We start from the raw sequence: 5,000 nt of genomic DNA on the forward strand, positions 1-5,000 counted from the left end.
GGGCAGGGACGTAATCAACGCGAGCTTATGACTCGCGCTTACTGGGAATTCCTCGTTCATGGGGAACAATTGCAAGCCCCAATCCCTAGCACGAAGGAGGTTCAGCGGGTTACCCCGACCTTTCGGCCTAGGAAGACACGCTGATTCCTTCAGTGTAGCGCGCGTGCGGCCCAGAACATCTAAGGGCATCACAGACCTGTTATTGCTCAATCTCGTGCGGCTAGAAGCCGCCTGTCCCTCTAAGAAGAAAAGTAATCGCTGACAGCACGAAGGATGTCACGCGACTAGTTAGCAGGCTAGAGTCTCGTTCGTTATCGGAATTAACCAGACAAATCGCTCCACCAACTAAGAACGGCCATGCACCACCACCCACCGAATCAAGAAAGAGCTATCAATCTGTCAATCCTTCCGGTGTCCGGGCCTGGTGAGGTTTCCCGTGTTGAGTCAAATTAAGCCGCAGGCTCCACTCCTGGTGGTGCCCTTCCGTCAATTCCTTTAAGTTTCAGCTTTGCAACCATACTTCCCCCGGAACCCAAAAGCTTTGGTTTCCCGGAGGCTGCCCGCCGAGTCATCGGAGGAACTGCGGCGGATCGCTGGCTGGCATCGTTTATGGTTAGAACTAGGGCGGTATCTGATCGCCTTCGAACCTCTAACTTTCGTTCTTGATTAATGAAAACATACTTGGCAAATGCTTTCGCTTCTGTTCGTCTTGCGACGATCCAAGAATTTCACCTCTAACGTCGCAATACGAATGCCCCCGCCTGTCCCTATTAATCATTACCTCGGGTTCCGAAAACCAACAAAATAGAACCGAGGTCCTATTCCATTATTCCATGCACACAGTATTCAGGCGGGCTTGCCTGCTTTAAGCACTCTAATTTGTTCAAAGTAAACGTGCCGGCCCACCGAGACACTCACTCAAGAGCACCCTGGTAGGATTGCAACGGGGTCCGCCTCGGGACGCACGAGCACGCACGAGGCGCGTCGCACGCCTTCAGCTCGCCCCACCGGCAGGACGTCCCACGATACATGCCAGTTAAACACCGACGGGCGGTGAACCAACAGCGTGGGACACAAATCCAACTACGAGCTTTTTAACCGCAACAACTTTAATATACGCTATTGGAGCTGGAATTACCGCGGCTGCTGGCACCAGACTTGCCCTCCAATAGATACTCGTTAAAGGATTTAAAGTGTACTCATTCCGATTACGGGGCCTCGGATGAGTCCCGTATCGTTATTTTTCGTCACTACCTCCCCGTGCCGGGAGTGGGTAATTTGCGCGCCTGCTGCCTTCCTTGGATGTGGTAGCCGTTTCTCAGGCTCCCTCTCCGGAATCGAACCCTGATTCCCCGTTACCCGTTACAACCATGGTAGGCGCAGAACCTACCATCGACAGTTGATAAGGCAGACATTTGAAAGATGCGTCGCCGGTACGAGGACCGTGCGATCAGCCCAAAGTTATTCAGAGTCACCAAGGCAAACGGACCGGACGAGCCGACCGATTGGTTTTGATCTAATAAAAGCGTCCCTTCCATCTCTGGTCGGGACTCTGTTTGCATGTATTAGCTCTAGAATTACCACAGTTATCCAAGTAACGTGGGTACGATCTAAGGAACCATAACTGATTTAATGAGCCATTCGCGGTTTCACCTTAATGCGGCTTGTACTGAGACATGCATGGCTTAATCTTTGAGACAAGCATATGACTACTGGCAGGATCAACCAGGGAGCTGCGTCAACTAGAGCTGAGCAGCCGGCCGCCCGGGAGTGTGTCCCGGGGGCCCGCGCGAACACGCAAGCGTCCGCTCAATTATTCTGCAAACAGGAGGAGGCTGAGCTCCCCTGCACAATACACCTCGAAACCCTCTCAGGTCCCGGCGGCGCGCAGCGCCGTCCTAAGTACTTGGTCGGGTTCGAGAGAGGCGCAATCGCCCGGAGTTTGGCGAGTAGACGCTTTAGGTGCGACCACCCGTGCTCCCAACTGAGCTTGCCGCTGCCGACAGAGGCCCGGGAGCGTGCTGTCGTGGCATTGCCGGCGGGAGACAACACGCGCCACCTACGGTGGCCGGCAGCTCCAACGCCAGCGCCACAGAAGGACAAAAGCCCCACTTGGGTGCCGAAGCGAACGCGCCAACACGTCCGCACAGCTGCGATACAAACCACCTGCGAGAACCGCAGAGGCGACCGAGCAGCAGACGGCGTCGCGGCGCCGAGCGCCGGGCGGCGGCGCATCCTCAGCGCACACAGTCCTCAATCGGACCAGCACACTGCAGATGTCCACCGCGCTTCGCACCGGGCCCGCGAGGACCTACTTTGGCCGCACGGCGCCGCGTGCAGGGTGCGCCGGCGCGCAGCTGCGCCGCCTGCCGCCTCCGTCGGCCGGCGCGCCTGCCACTGGCCGCCCCCACCAGCCGGCTGTAGCGCGTGCGCCCACGCACCGCGCGGCCAGCACGCCGGGAGGCCCCCCCTCACCGGCCGGGGACGGTCCCACCCAGCCACCGCCGCGTATCGCTTCACACCCACATGCCATTCACGTTCGTGGGCATGGTGGGTATCGCTGAAACAACCGGTTGGTAGCTCAACCGATCGTCGCCATCACTGATTCACCTCTAGCGAGAACAACCGCACCACAACGGTTTACCAGTTGTTCATTTGCGTAACGTCACCAGCAAACGTAGACGTCCATCGCCATTTGCAAATTCAACGATTGTTGCATGCCTGTGTCAGGTGTCACGACACACTATGTCTGCCCACATACACGCAACAACATGTGCACGCTTCGCGAACACGTGGAAGGTGGCCCCCGTACGTATGCGATGTCCATTGCGCGAACGACTGTCAACCGGCCTCTGTCGCATGTCGCAGATGTGGAACGCAGTGCACCATGCTATCACGGTGAGTGAGAAGAGACGACTACGTCTGACAACACGCGCCACTACATCAACAGACGGCTCATGCTGATCGCCATCCACGGCATACCATACTGCAATCCAGCTCTTATAGGGAGACGACACGTAGCTGAGTGCACAATATTTGGACCGTATGGTTCGCCGTTGTTGGCGCAGTCGTGGTACGGTCACACATGTACCACGATGTATCATTCAGTACATGAGGACCAATGTGCAGTACAGTGTGTGATTTGGACGTACAACATCAGCGGACAGTTGACACAAGCCGTACCACAACGTAGGCTGTGCTTCGCCATGCGAATGCCAATGAACAACTGCGAAGGGCATTGAGCATGTACGTCCTGCTGCCATCCGCATTACAGTGTATAGCTGCAAGGTGTTTAACATGAAGCGATACTCTGGGGACCGGGCAGTGCGGGTAGCAAACTATATTGCGGGGGTTGCAGTTAGGCAACACTACACTAATTTAACGCGTCGTATGACAATTACAGAGCAGGTTAAGGCCCAACGTGTGTTGGGTTAAGGCCCAACGTGTGTTGGGTTAAGGCCCAACGTGTGTTGGGTTAAGGCCCAACGTGTGTTGGGTTAAGGCCCAACGTGTGTTGGGTTAAGGCCCAACGTGTGTTGGGTTAAGGCCCAACGTGTGTTGGGTTAAGGCCCAACGTGTGTTGGGTTAAGGCCCAACGTGTGTTGGGTTAAGGCCCAACGTGTGTTGGGTTAAGGCCCAACGTGTGTTGGGTTAAGGCCCAACGTGTGTTGGGTTAAGGCCCAACGTGTGTTGGGTTAAGGCCCAACGTGTGTTGGGTTAAGGCCCAACGTGTGTTGGGTTAAGGCCCAACGTGTGTTGGGTTAAGGCCCAACGTGTGTTGGGTTAAGGCCCAACGTGTGTTGGGTTAAGGCCCAACGTGTGTTGGGTTAAGGCCCAACGTGTGTTGGGTTAAGGCCCAACGTGTGTTGGGTTAAGGCCCAACGTGTGTTGGGTTAAGGCCCAACGTGTGTTGGGTTAAGGCCCAACGCGGGTTAGGTTAAGGCGCAACGCGGGTTAGGTTAAGGCGCAACGCGGGTTAGGTTAAGGCGCAACGCGGGTTAGGTTAAGGCGCAACGCGGGTTAGGTTAAGGCGCAACGCGGGTTAGGTTAAGGCGCAACGCGGGTTAGGTTAAGGCGCAATATAGGTTAGGTTAAGGCGCAATACGGGTTAGGTTAAGGCGCAATACGGGTTAGGTTAAGGCGCAATACGGGTTAGGTTAAGGCGCAATACGGGTTAGGTTAAGGCGCAATACGGGTTAGGTTAAGGCACAATACGGGTTAGGTTAAGGCACAATACGGGTTAGGTTAAGGCACAATACGGGTTAGGTTAAGGCACAATACGGGTTAGGTTAAGGCACAATACGGGTTAGGTTAAGGCACAATACGGGTTAGGTTAAGGCACAATACGGGTTAGGTTAAGGCACAATACGGGTTAGGTTAAGGCACAATACGGGTTAGGTTAAGGCACAATACGGGTTAGGTTAAGGCACAATACGGGTTAGGTTAAGGCACAATACGGGTTAGGTTAAGGCACAATACGGGTTAGGTTAAGGTACAATACGGGTTAGGTTAAGGTACAATACGGGTTAGGTTAAGGTACAATACGGGTTAGGTTAAGGTACAATACGGGTTAGGTTAAGGTACAATACGGGTTAGGTTAAGGTACAATACGGGTTAGGTTAAGGTACAATACGGGTTAGGTTAAGGTACAATACGGGTTAGGTTAAGGTACAATACGGGTTAGGTTAAGGTACACATTGTTGTAAGGAAAGGTGTTTTGGGGGGGGGGGGGGGGGGGCCGGTTTGTTGATTGTGATTATCGTAAGTAAATGACTGCGGCATCATCTGATTTGCCACGTCAGGGTGCACCTTTGGCTCATAACAGGCGGCGCTCTGATTCCATGCTTGTGGCAGACCTGTGTCTTTCATTCCTGCCATTGTTTGTGTGGTGTGACAGGAGGCAGTATTGTGATGTTGGGTGCACCCCTGTGTAGGACATGTGTGGGTGTTGGTGGCTTAGCTGAGCAATGGTGGTTGTCGGAAGGGTGAGATATTCTGTT

General features: G+C 54.4%; 1 non-coding gene across 1 annotated transcript in view; it reads right to left on the reverse strand.

Moving 5' to 3' along the window:
* Window positions 1-1,732, reverse strand: part of LOC124586105 — a 1,910-nt gene extending 178 nt beyond the window's left edge. The window contains exon 1 of the ribosomal RNA XR_006975028.1: window positions 1-1,732. This exon is cut by the window's left edge and continues 178 nt beyond it. This is a non-coding gene — a ribosomal RNA (small subunit ribosomal RNA).
* Between the last annotated feature and the right edge of the window lie 3,268 nt (window positions 1,733-5,000).

Source organism: Schistocerca americana, unplaced genomic scaffold, assembly GCF_021461395.2.
Source record: "Schistocerca americana isolate TAMUIC-IGC-003095 unplaced genomic scaffold, iqSchAmer2.1 HiC_scaffold_536, whole genome shotgun sequence".
Classification (NCBI taxonomy): Eukaryota; Metazoa; Arthropoda; class Insecta; order Orthoptera; family Acrididae; genus Schistocerca; species Schistocerca americana.